Raw genomic sequence first — 14217 nt, 5'->3', positions numbered from 1 at the left:
ATAAGCCTCTAGGCAAGTATAAAGAAAAAGTAATGCCAAAACCATAATTAACCCTCTCATTAATTTTTAGCGTTTCTCTGTATAAATGTCTAATGGAGTTCAGTCTAAAAAAGAGCTCCCATGTTTTTTTCTATGGGTATTTTTTTTATTAGAGTTCAGAAGATAGGAATTACGTGATAGTCAGAGAAAGAGCAAATAATGGTTGTTAGCTATGAGAAATTTGCAGCAAAATGGATGTAAGGGGAATTTGGGAGCCTGACAAAGCAGAAAGATCAAAATTGATTTTCTTCAGGAGTTTCAAAGATCTGTCTCAGAAAAATGTGTCATCTTTGCTGTTGGAACAGATACCTTTTTTTTTTTTCCTCTTTCATCCTTTCCTCTACTTTTGCAGGGGAGGCTAAAGGGAGTTAAGATTCATATTGAATCAAGAACAATACTGATGAGAGAATATTTATTTTTTCTTGTTTTAAGTTATTAACCCAATGAATGAGCTGATATTTTTTGTTCAATCATGTAACCTGCTGGACTTCTTAGCATTTGATATGTTTTTGCCTTGTATCAAAATACAAGCTTGTCATATTTCTCCTGCTATAGTTGGAATGTAATATGAAGCATGAAGAATCTTCAAATAAACATAGCCACTATGTTTCAGCGCTTTGTCCCATTCCAGTAACTGTAATGATAAAACTGTTACTCAGAAACATGCTTGATAGTAGCATATCATTGATAATACACAATTTGTGATTCTATGCATAAATAGGAAGCACAAGTAAGACTCTTGATGGATAACATTAGGATTGAGCTATAACAACTAAAAACTGTAGTGGACTTTTTGTTTCTTCTTTTTAAATAGTCAGAGCAGCAAGCTTTAGCAAGTATAGCCGAGAATATACAGTTCATATATGTACTTAGTGCAACTCAAATTTCCGTGGTCATAATTTTTTGAAGTATGGGTTTCAGGTCATATAGGCTTTCATTTGTTGTTTCTCTTAGAAACATAGTTCATCTCCTGTTATTCTGAAGCTGAGCTAGCTGAGTTATTTTGTGGCTGACACTGGGGGTAGTCTTCCATTCTTTTCTTATTTTAGCCAGTGTTGATTGGCATGTTACAAGTGAGCTGACAGCACTGTCAGTTTGTACACTGACACAATGTACTCACTGTACATGAACACATTGTAAATGTTCTGTTGGATCTTTAAATCTATCTTCATGCACTATGCATTGATGCTGTGAAGTACCTTCAATGCCTTCCTAGAGGGAAATCACCAGGAGCCTGTGTAACTGGTTTGGGGCTATGGCCTGTAATACTTTCCAATGTGTTAAGCCTATTTTGGCACAGTGGAAGGGGAGCCTCTTAAGTGGATGACTTAGAACAATTGTTTTGTCAGCTTTAACTTACTGCTATTTAGAATCCTGACTCCTACATCTGAGATTTTACAGTATTTGAACAAGGTGATAAAGGGGTGCTTGGAATCCAAGAGAAAAGACAGAGATATCTTTGGATCAAGTGACTTTTTTTTCATTGGTCTGTATTCTTTTCTGATAGCAGCAGGACTCTTGCTGTATCATTGCAAGGTCTTGTATCCTGTGTTACTTGCCTCGTCAAAAGGACAGCAGGAGGCTACTAAATTAATAGTGATGATGGGCTGTGCAGTCTCTGTGCTACGCAAATCCGTTTACTTGTGTGTTAGGGACTTAGATTCTGTGTCATCGGCAATTCAAGGAATTGAATTCCTCTTATAGAAGAGCTCCCTGGTTAATATTCTATAATTGCAAATTAATCAGAGGTCTGTCATCAAACATGATAACAGTTAATAGGTTCAGTGAAGTTACACAGCCACTCCATAAGACAAACATTCTAATTGCACAAAAAATTCTAATTACATGATGTGATGCTGTTTAAAAGAATGACAAAATTCAAGTGGAAAGCAATATTTCATCATACAAACTTTTCCCAAGTGGTCTCTCAGTGTAAAACGGTAGACAGGATTTAAACTTCCTTAGGATGAGGACAGAAAAAAACGAGGAACACAAAAAAAGCGGTGATGTTAATTGGCATTTGCTTCCACATCTTGAAGAAGCTTTTACAAAATGTCCATAGCGTAGTTCCGCATCAGTGCTTGTCACTTCTGAATGATGCTCAGTGCTATCAATAAGCAATGTTGTCTACAAGCTGTTGATTGGCACGTCTATTTCAAGAAAAACTGACCTCTTTGACATGTTTTAACAATCCCAAGCATCTTAATCTGGCCTTTCTACTATATTTGTACTTATAATGAGTTTTTAAGATAAACGTATGATGCACGAGATCATCAGAATATTCCTATATTCCTATGAGGGTGTATACTCTTTGTACATACATACCCCATATTTGGAATATAATTCAGTGTATTGTTAGAATGAGCTACAGAATCTGCTCTAGCAGCCGAAAGTAGGTACTAACACTGAAGATGTTCCATGAATGTCTAGTCTTTGCCAGTCTTATGACAATGTTAGCACCATTATGACACTTCCTCACACCTCATCATGGGAAAAACTTATAATGACCAGAATTGGTCTATTTATTTGATCACACAATTATCCTTATGTTACTGTCATCATAAAAATTTCTTAGGCAAAATTCCAGAAGCAATTCATGCCACAATTCATATCTACTATTATTTTTATGCTTGTTTTAGTGATGAAGGATGTTTAATAAATTAGTATGTAGAAGTTGATCACAGTTAAGTGATAATTTGAGATGTTATCTGTGAGAGAGAAACTGTTGCAGATCAGCATACTATTTATCAAGACAGTGCAAAAATTGAATAGTTTCTTTAGCAGTTCAAGAACTGTTTTTTGAAATTGTAATTAAGGTAGATTGAAGATGAGAGCTTGAAAAATATCTATTATGCTTGAAAATCTAAATGGCAGGGTATAATACATAAACTGCCTATTGAATTGCTTCATGGGAGGAAGATACACAGAGTGATGAACTTTTCGTAACTGCAAAAACCTAAACTTCAAAGATTATTTCTTCTTCTCTTATGCTGACAATCAGCAAAGGGCTAAAATATAAAACTAGATTAGTTTGCTTATACCAATAGTCATCAATTTTGATTGATTTTGTGTAAGTTACGACATTCCTCAAAGCAGATGAAAATAATGCAATACCCAAGTTTTCCTTTTTAGTAGATGCTAAATACCATAGAGTCACAGAAATGCAGGGGTTGGAATGGACCTCAAAAGATCATTAAGTCCAACCTCCTGCCTTAAGGTGGTACCCTACCATAGGTTGCATAGGTATATGTCCAGATGGGTCTTGAATATCTCCATAGCAGGAGATTCTACAACCTCTCGGGGCAACCAGTGTTCCAGTGTTCCATGACCTTTACTGTGAAGAAGTTCTTCCGTATGTTAGAATGGAACTTTGTTTAAATGTTAGGCCATTACTCCTTGTCCTATCGCTGTATTATGGAGAAGAGCCTGGCCTCATCCATTTGCCTCCCATCTCCCTTTAGATATTCATAAACATTTATCAGATCCCCTCTTAGTCTTCTTTTCCCAAGCCTCAGCAGGCCCAGGTTACTCAGCCTTTCCTTGGGAGATATTCCATCATTGTGGCCTTCTGCTGGACTCCTTCTAGGAAATCCCTGTTTTTTTCTGAACTGGGAAGACCAGAACTAGACACAGTATTCTAAATGTGGCCTCACCAGGGCAGAGTAGAAGGGTAGGATCACCACCCTCGACCTGCTGGCCACTCTCTTTTTAATGCACTCCAGGATACCATTGGCCTTCTTGGCCCCAAGGGCACATTGCTGGCTCACAGCCAACCTGTTGTCCACCAAGACCCCCAGGTCCTTCTCTGCAGAACTCACCTCCACTAGGTCATCCCCTACCCCATACTGATCCATGTGGTTATTCCTCCCCATGTGCAAGACTCTACACTTGCTCTTGTTAAACCTCATCAGGTTCCTCCCTGCCCAACTCTCCAGTCTGTCCAGGTCTTGTCGAATGGTAGCACAGCCTTCTGGTGTGTCAGCCACTCCTCCTAGCTTTGTATCATCAGCAAACTTGATCAGCTGAGGGTGGACTCTGTCCCTTCCTCCAGGTCATTAATGAAGATATTGAACAAGACTAGACCCAGCATTAACCTCTGGGAAACACTGTTAATTACAGGCCTCCAACCAGACTCTGCGCTGCTGATGACAACCCTCTGAGCTCTGCCAGTCAGCCAGTTGTCAGTCCACCTCAGCATGCACTCATTTATCCCACTCTAAGTTTCATAACAAAGATATTGTGGGAGATGGTGTCGAACACCTTGCTGAACTCAAGGTACACAACATTCACTACTCTCCCCAGTCAGTGATGACATCATAGAAGACTACCATGTTGGTTAAGGATTCCTCCTTTGAGAATCCACATTGACTAGTCCTGATAACCTTCTTTTCTCAGTGCTTGGGAAGGGTATACAGAACAAGTTGTTCTATCACCTTCCCAGGAATGGAGGTGAGAGTGACTGGCCTGTAGTTTTCCGGATCCTCCTTCTTGCCCCCTTTGAGGACTGGAGTGACAATGGCTGTCCTCCAGTCTACAGGCACATCACTCATTCACCAAGAGCTTTCAAAAATAGTAGAGAGCAGTTCAGCAGACATCTCTGTCAGTTCATTCAGCACATGCGGGTATATCCCATTGGGGCCCATAGATTTGTGTGCATTGATTTTGGCTGAACGCTCTCTGACCAGATCCTCCTTGACCAACAGGAAGCCTTGCTTTCTCCTCTCTTTCTTACTTCTGGGGTCTGTGGTTCATGAGAGCTAGTTTCAGCATTAAGACTGCAGCAAAGAAGGCAGTCAGAATCTCCGCCTTCTCAGCATTCCGTTTTACCAAAGCACCCACTTCATTTAATAGCAGACCCATATTTTCCCTAATCTGTGAGTCTTTTAGGGTTCTGTAGCTGAAGGGATCCCTTTGGTATAGTTTCCTGCAATTGCATGCCAGACCAGTCACATATCTCCTTTTATGTAACTCAGACTGATTCTGTTTTGCACCAAGAGTTGCTGGTCCCTTGGGACTCCAGTAAGAAAGGCATTGAGATGCTGTAAGTATCATTTAAAATGATAGCTAGTACTAAAGGGTAGAATAGCACAGATAATCTCCCTTTAGATGTTGGGAGCTCCAGTTTGCACAGCATTAAACCAACCTCTTGATCAGCCCACAACTTGTTGCATAGACCCTGTTCATACAAAAGATTATCCCAGTTTGATCATTCAGGCTATTATAGGATTTCCTTACAAAATAATAACTGTGTTAATCAGTTTTACTATCAAACAAAGGAAGTTTATATGAGAACTTCCTGCTGCATTGCTTGCACTATAGGCAAGGCCATACAGGAGGTGCAATCACTGGTACTGAGTAGGAGCTGCTTGCAGGCTACTCTCTTGCCACGAGCTGGCTGAGTTTATGCTGCAGCCATAAGGTTTGTATCTGAAGTCCAGAACATCATTGCCTGTGCCACTCAGGTTAGCTCTTAGGTGGAGGAGTCAGTGATTCACCTACAACAGTCTCCCAGGCAGGATCACTGTACTTGTATGTAACTCTTCAAGCTTAAGTTCACTCTTCCTCTTATTGTCCTACACTAATTTTATCCCTCTGATGGAAAGAAATATTCTAGTTTCCAAACTAAATTTTGTGGCCACTTTGTACCAATTTATTCTATTATTCTAGTAACTATGCTATTCTGCATTTTAAGTATTTTCTCTCTCTTCTTTGTATCCCTGCAAAACAGCTCATTCACGTCCCTTCATGACCTGTTTTTCATGTGTACTTGTTGTTTTTCTCTTTTATAAATTTGTGTCTCCATTCCCTTTTCTTTTCTTAGGTCTTTCTTCTCGTATCAGTTCTTACTGACCTGATGATTAGAAAAGGAAATACTTCAGATAGGATCTAGAAATGTGTTATGGATGTTGACAGTACCATTTTCTTTGTAATCTCTGCAGAAGCATATTTGCTGATTCGTACCACAATATGTAGGTCACTCTGAAAGTAATGCCTCCTATTTATTTTGATGGAATCTACAACAGATACAAAGAACACAATAACACTTTCTGATAGAGCAAATTCTCAGCTAAAAAACATTATTTTACAACATAGTCACCACCATTAGCAGATTTGCGTGGATGAGCTTTTCTATTTTGTGGTGTTAGAGCTGTGTATGGCTGTCCAGAACATGACTTGTCTTTCACATTGCAGTTGCCACTGCTGAAACATACCATCCATCACCTCCCTGTGCTGACATCCACTGTTTGCTCTCCATAAACACTCAGCAAGTGTCAGTCAACATCAATGGTTGCCATTTTTTTTTTCTTCATGGAGGAGCTGAACTACACACCTTTGCTTTGTACACACTTCCATGTCAGCACCATTCTGTCAGACTGCCCCTCTGCATCTGTCACATAACAACAACACGTAATAGAATATTGGTGAGAAGGTTCAACCTCTACTGTCATACCACCATCTGCCTCTGGCATCATGGGCCAGCATAAGATAGGAGGCATTACTTTTGGAGCAGCTCTCATATATTCCTGTTAGATGGCTTCATCTTATTATTGTCTGACTAATACACTCATTGCATTCTTTCACTGATGTGTATCTAACTAACTGGGAATGTGCTATCTTGCCTGCAGTCCTTCAAGAGTGGAAGCAAAATAGGACAGGAAATTGAGATAATCTTTTTCTGACACTTCCACATCTTGAGTTCCAATTGTAAAATGAATTTTTTTTCACAAAGAAGCCTTGCCCTTTGCATTTTGAATTTACATCTGCATTTTTTGTTCTATGCTTCTGCAGATTGTCCTTCCATTTTAATGTTCTCTCCTGGGAGAACTTTTTACTATTGGTACCAAAATCATGTATGAAATTACAAGGTCAGCCGTAAAACTAATCCTTGAGAATCTCTCACGTGGCCTGTAAGATATCTGATTTTCCACAAAATCAATCTATCCAAAATAGAGTTTTATAGTAATGGGTTTAAAATAAATAAATAAATAAATAAATGCTTTCTTTAAATTGATACATACTATATATCCTATAATTTCATGTTCAAATCTTTTTTTTTGCTCCAAAGAAATTTAATTGGAATATTCTGGATAGCCTACCTTAGGTGAACTAACCTATCATATTTTACTATAACTTTACAAAGTGTATCTTTTTGAACTCAAAGCCTTCATTTATGTATCCTCTTAAGTATATTTGGGTAATCTCAAGTAGTAATAATACAGTCACAGCAACAGAGAGGACTGAGTATTAAAAAAAAACTGTTTTTATCCAGGTCCAACCTTGAATTTAAGAATTTCTGTTCTTTTTTTAACGAAGGCCTTCACAGACTTTCCCCAAAGTAATTTTTCCACTGGGATCCTATCAGTGCTGTTGAGTGTCCTTCTGAATAAAAATGTTCATAAGTAAAATATGTCTCAGCAGCTGCTTTTGTACCTGCTTAATAAACAACGTCTCTGAAGGCAATTAGGGATGTTTAAGATGTTTAAGATCTATTTTTACATGGCTCACTACTTTAAGGTTCTATTTTAATGAGACTTTAATATATGTAATAAAAATATTAGCACAGCGCATAGTAATTGTTTGCAATAACTAGTCAAAAAACAGCAAAGACATTTATTATGTTATATTATTTAATTTTTTTATTTAAATATAAATCTTCATTTTTAAATGCATCCATCAAGAACTTGGGAAAACTGATAATTAAGCATGGTCGTAAAAAACTGATAATTCAGCAATATATTGACAAATATTTTTCTATTTCATGTTTATTAATCGCAAAATAGCTCAGGTTGGAAAAGACCTTAAAGATCACCAAGTCCAACCACAACCTAACCATACTATCGTAACTCTAACACCCCTCTGCCAAATTGTGTCCCTGAGCACCACATCCAAACGGTTTTTAAACACATCCAGGGATGGTGACTCAACCACCTCCCTGAGGAGCCTATTCCAGTGCTTAACAACCCTTTCTGTAAAGAAGTTTTTCCTGGTATCCTACCTAAACTTCCCCTGGTGCAACTTGAGGCTGTTTTCCCTCGTCCTGTCACCTGTCACCAGTGAGAAGAGACCAGCCCTGCTCTCACTGTAAGCACCTTTCAGGTATTTGAAGAGAACAGTAAGGTTTCCCCTCAGCCTCCTATTCCCCAGACTAAACAGCCCCAGTTTTTTCAGTCTCTCCTCATAGGGCACATTCTCCAAGCCCTTCACAAGCTTAGGTGCCCTTCTTTGGACCTGCTCTGGCACCTTGATGTCCTTTCTGTATTGAGGTGCCCAAAAGTGAACTCAGTACTCAAGGTGAGGCCTCACCAGTGCTGAGTACAGGGGCAGGATGTCTTCCCTAGTCCTGCTCACCACTCCATTCCTGATACAAGCCAGGATGCCATTGGCCTTCTTGGCCATCTGGTCACACTGCTGGCTCATAATTCAGCCAACTGTCTATCAGTACCCCAAGGTCCCTTTCCCTTTTTCCTGATCCCCTGCTTGGCTTTTAGTTGATCCATGACAGCTCCTGAGATTATCCATTCCATGACCTTTCGTGGCACCAACGTGAGACTGATAGGTCTGTAGCTACCAGGATCATCTTTCCAGCCGTTTTTGAAAATGTGTATCACATTTGCCAGTCTTCAGTCCTCTGGAACATCCCCAGTTAGCCAGGACTGCCGAAGAATGATGGAGAGTGGCTTGGCAACCACATCTGCCAGCTCCCTCAGCACTCTAGGGTGCAATCCATCTGGCCCCATAGACTTGTGAGTGTCCAGTTTTCAGAGCAAGTCCAAAACCATCTCATCATGGATTATGCAGGGCCTATTCTGTTCCTCATCCCTGTCTACCAGCGCAGGGGGCTGTGTTTCCAGGGAGTAACAAGTCTTACTATTAAAGACTGAGGCAAAGAAGGCATTAAGTACCTCAGCCTTATCCTTATCCTTGGTCACCATGTTCCCCTCTGTGTCCAACCAGGGATGGAGATTCTCCCTCCTCTTACTATTGATGTATTCATATAAATATTTGTTGTTGTCTTTCACCTCAGTGGTCAAGTTTAGTTCTAGCTGGGCTTTGGCCTTTCTGATTTTCTCCCTGCATCAAAAGAAGTGTGGCCTTGGTACAGGAGAGATGTAGACTTGTTAGAGTACATCCAGAGAAGGGCCACAAAAATGATCCATGAAATGGACAGGCGGAGAGAGCTGGGGCCAGCCTGGAGAAGAGAAGGCTCCAAGGTGACCGGATAGTAGCCTTTCAGTATCTAAAGGGAAACTACAGGGAAGAAGGGGACAGACTCTTTAGCAGAGTCTGTGGTGATATAACAAGGGGAAATAGTTTTGAGCATAAAGAGGGTAGATTTAGGTTGGATAGAAGGAAAAAGTCTTTTACAGTGAGGCTGATGAGGCACTGGAAAAGGTTGCCCAGAGATGTGGTTGATGCCCCATCCCTGAAGACTTTCAAGACCAGGCTGGATCAGGCCCTGAGCAATCTGATCTAGCTGTGGGTATCCCTTTTCATTGCAGGAGAGTTGGAGTAGATTACCTTTAAAGATCCCTTGCAACTCAAAGGGTTCTGTGATTCTATGCTATGTGTGAATTGTTCCTAGATGTAACAGCTGTTTTAATAAGGCAAAGACAAAGAAAGTACAAGATGGCTTACAACCAGTCACTACTTTTGCTTTCTGATTGTTGAGACTGTACAAGATATTCTCCACTTATCTCAATTTGCTCCTGTGCTGTGCATTTGACTTTTATTACTTTATTTAAAGCTTTTAAAATAAAAATATTTTGGCAAATATGTAAATGAGTCTTGAGATTGGATCTGAGACTTTACTGTACTGTAGAAAACATAATGAGTTTCCAAACAAGTTTTTCAACTAAAAGTGAACCAAAAAGCATCTAGAAAATGTTAATAAGCTAAATTTGGGGGCTATAAATGAAATTTACTTATGAGAGTTAATCAAGTAACTTACTTCTTGCTCTGTATCACTTTGACAGTACTTCTGTCTATTATTTCTATTATAAAACAGGCATCTCTTTGAAATGCCATTATTTCAAAACATCTCTGTATTTTTTTCCTCCAAAAGGGACGAAAAATAAGTTCTGAAAAACTTATTTTTTCTGTAACCTGGCCACCTCTGATTGTTTGCCTAAGTAATTTCCATATTGATTTCTTTCTTCAGGAAAAAATTCTTTAGCTCTTAGTAGTGGACATAGTTTTGCTATGGGCTGCAAAACCTTTAAATTGTACACTGAGCAATATGCTAGTTATTCCTAATGACATTTAAAAGAAGTAAATTTTTTTGTCAATAGATTTCCGCTTTTCTTTCCCTTTTTTTTTTCCCCCAAGAAAATACAGGATAACGTGTCATATTGTTTTCATATAGCAGCTGTGTTGCCAGATTGCTCTAATGCCAAATTTGCATAGCCGAAAAGAATACGTACACACAGCCACACATTGAACAACTGTCTTTTGAGGCTTTAGTCACAACAAATGAGAAATCCACTATTGTAAAAAAATTTGCATTGTAACATGATCTCCATATGTGGATCATCTATTAATATCATACATGTTGGTATTACACAAAAGCAAAAAAAAAAGATAATCTTTTAAAGTTCAAACAAATTCAGGCTGCATAAAATGTGGATCACTGTGAGAGAGTCTTTATTATCAGCTTCCTACCACTATAGTTACAGGAATTCTTTGCTTATATAAGTGTGTTTTTAGAAGGTTTCAAATTTGAGTTTCAAATTCACTATTCTGTTCTGATCTATCATTTGACCTCTGTTAGATTAGCTTTCCAGTCATGTATTTAAGCAGTGGAGAATATGCTACTTTCTGTTCCAATAAGACATTTGCTTCTTGGAAACAACAGCACCCCTTTCCTGCTCAGGCACATGGCAGCTTTAAGCAAAATCCAGTGCAGTGATTTAGGATACTTTTCCTTCTGTCACAGTGAACTCTGGGCATAATTCCAGTAAGTCAGAAATAGAGCTAGTAATGTCAGTGTTCAGATTATCTCATTAAACAGTACATGAGCAGGAAGAGAAGAGAGACTACAGATTGCAGAAAAACAAGAACCGTTAATCACAGTGTCCCTGTCTACTGAAGCATAACAAATGGGAACAGCTGGTCTCCAATAAGTCTACATGATTTTAATTGATGGAAGCTGATAACGGAAAAAAAACCAACCCATATACACAGTAAAAGTATGTGCACATACATGAGCACATACTCATAGAAATGTTTGGGGTATTTTTTGCTTTGAAGTCAATTTCAGAATTTCAGTGTCCTCCTGAACTGGAAAGTTAATCAAAGTAGCTTAATAGATATTGAAATAAAATTGGTTTTCAACTCCTTATAGTAAGAATGGGTGATATAAACACAGATTTCTGCATATATAGGACAAAATTCAACCTTATCATCTTTGAGGTTAGTCGGAAATTTCATTTTTGAAACTGAGATTTTGATGCAAAAGCTGCATTTTTGATTTATAGTTTCTTTGTTGTGAAAGGATGGAAGAAAATCTACCGTTTTTTTTATTTATTTCTTTTTTAACACAACTATTACAAATGCAGTTAAAGAAATGAATCAATAACCTTCTGTTTTGGGAACAGCATTGTTTATCTTTAATCCTTCATTCTTGGTTTTTCTTTTATTGCAAAGAAATACAATGGCTGTTCCTGTGATCTGTATTGTCCATCACTGATTCAATGCTAGACATGGCAGCTCCATCTTTATTTAACCTTGAAAGAAATTAATGGCAAGCAAGTGATGTACTACAAATAAGAAACAGTGATTTCACAGGTTAGTAGACAAGAGAGAAATCATGTACAATTCTCTTTCCCCTAAAGATGAAAGAAACAGTTTACCAACACTGCTTCGTTAATTTGTTCATTTTGCTGATTCTGTCAAGCTTTTTATTCTCGTTTTTGTGTTCTCAGGACCAGGAACTGACATCAGAAATAAATCAGATACCAATGAAAAGTATGCTGATTTCTTCTAGCATCTTTTTTCTTGCTAAGAAAGCAAGTTCCAATGTTGAAATTAGGAATGATTTCCGTATCTTTTTCCTTGGCTCCAAGCCCAGTGATTACACTTGTTCAATCTATTGCATTGCTATTGTGTAATCCTACAGATCTACCTGTGCTGAATGTGTCACTTTTATTGTCTGTGATCTTAGTCTCCATAACTATGCAAGCCAAGTTTCTCCAACCTGCAGGCCATGAATTGCGTGCAGCCTTGAAGAGATAGTGACAAGGCCACACACAGGATCGTAAACTTTTAACATTAATATATGATTTTTAGTGATATTTTTAATGAGTCCTTTCTGCATAGCTTGAGTGCAAACTGTGTAGGCAGCAATGGAATGCTGCAGAGGGGAAGGTGCAGTGCAGTGCTAACTCTGCCTCTCGCACCTGCCACACAGTTGAATCAAAACCTGTGTGTATTGTGCACCACATGAGCTTGTGCTACTTTGCAAGAGATCACCAATAACTGTATTTGAACCTATCTACATGTGTACATCTGTGAAGACACGTGTTTTTTGTTATTAAGCAGACACGTAAGTTTTCATTTTTAGTTACTAATCTTGTATTATTGTATACAATAACTTAGTAAGTTAACTCATTCACTGTGGATGACATATCCAGAATACTCATACGATGCTGACAATTTTTGTAATTGTCAACATCTCAAAAAGCTCACAAAAAGTATAATTTGCAATGTTTTAATTAGTTTTGCAATATGTATTTGATTAATGTTTCTGCTATTCTGACCACATGAGGCAATAGACAAGTAATAATCATCTAGACAAAAAAGTGCTGATTTGCTAATCCAAGCATGCTGAAAGTGGATTTGCAGAGGATACACATTGTACCTACATTTATTCAGTTTTTTCTTAGAATTTGTAAATTCTCTGAATTGTGCATTTATTAACCTTTTTTTTAATCAACTTTTTTTATTTTTGCATGAAAGTGACGTAATAATTTAAATTACTTTCTATTAACTGCCTCTTGTATGTCTCATTTTTGTGTAAATACAATATTTCAGGAAAGGACATAATGAAAAATGCAGTGGACCACCAGCCAGCTGATCGATCTAAATAATATCAGAAGAATAACTGCAGAGGCTTTTTTACTTTATCAAAGCATTTATCAAAAAGTTTATTATGTCTCTCAGCATCATTTTAATAAAATTAAACTGTATATGCATCAAGTTACAATGTTTTCTCAACTTTTTTCTAAGTAGAATTTATAGAAACACCATATGTGTTTGTGTGCAAATAGAATCCTTCTGTTATGATGTATTTGCATTTAAATTACATTTTAGATATAAAATTCTGATTTATTGGACTTCAGCATTCAGTAGAGAATCTTTCACCGTTGAAATCTTTAAGTCAAGATTGATATCCTTTAGCAAGTTGTTCTAATTCATGCAATAATTATTTTGAAGAAAACCTGAGTTCTGTATTCAGGAGAATAAAAGAGGAGCATTTATTTCTTAAATTACAATCTACAGATTAAATTATCAGTGTTGTGCAAATAGTGACCATGGAGCCAGGAGAGGAGCTGTAATCACTCTAACTGAAAGGTAGTCTCCTGAGGCATGCTTGACTTTTGTAGGAAGGAGATTAGCTTCCTCTGCAGCTGAACTTTTCAGTGCTGGGACAACACTGGATGTACGACAGTGACTTCGTAGTTCTTGAGAGAAGGTGAGTGGCCTGGAGCACAGCAGGGCTTGCATCCATCAGTTACTCATGTTCCTAAGGTTAATGCTCCTGCAAGTTTTGTTTTCCTCTTCTCCTTTTCCTGTTTGAGCTCCCTGTCTGTAAAATGAGGAGATTTTGTAGAATTGTAGATGATCACAGGTTGGAAGAGACCCATAAGATCATCAGGCCCAGCTCCTGGCTCCACACAGAGCCACTCAAAAAAAAGCAGCCTGGGGCCATGCTTGCTTCCCAGAGGATCCTGTTTCAGGGCCTGAGCATCTTCTCAGTGATCTTTTTCCTCATATCCAAACTGAACCTTCCCTGTTGCAGCTTCATGCCATTCCCTCAGGTTCTGTTGCTGTCACTAGAGAGAGGAGCTGTAAGGCCACAATGAGGCCTCCTCTCAGTCTCCACCTCTCTGGGCCGAACAAACCAAGGGACCTCAACCACTCCTCATACGTCTTGCACTCCAGATCCTTCTCCATCTCATA

The 14217-nt window shown here is 38.4% G+C and overlaps 1 protein-coding gene and 1 long non-coding RNA gene across 3 annotated transcripts in view; one reads left to right on the top strand and one right to left on the bottom strand.

Moving 5' to 3' along the window:
* The window catches only part of STXBP5L (syntaxin binding protein 5 like), a 181135-nt gene that overhangs the window by 65756 nt on the left and 101162 nt on the right, over positions 1–14217 (top strand). The window lies entirely within an intron of this gene.
* Positions 336–2940, bottom strand: LOC109369215. The gene is made up of 2 exons (XR_002117953.1): positions 2365–2940; positions 336–673 (listed from the first exon to the last, which is right to left on the bottom strand). It is a non-coding gene; the product is annotated as an uncharacterized LOC109369215 (long non-coding RNA).

The sequence above is a fragment of the Meleagris gallopavo genome, chromosome 1, assembly GCF_000146605.3.
Source record: "Meleagris gallopavo isolate NT-WF06-2002-E0010 breed Aviagen turkey brand Nicholas breeding stock chromosome 1, Turkey_5.1, whole genome shotgun sequence".
Classification (NCBI taxonomy): domain Eukaryota; kingdom Metazoa; phylum Chordata; class Aves; order Galliformes; family Phasianidae; genus Meleagris; species Meleagris gallopavo.
Note: the sequence above shows the minus strand (reverse complement) of the source record. Positions and strands in the feature narration are given on the sequence as shown.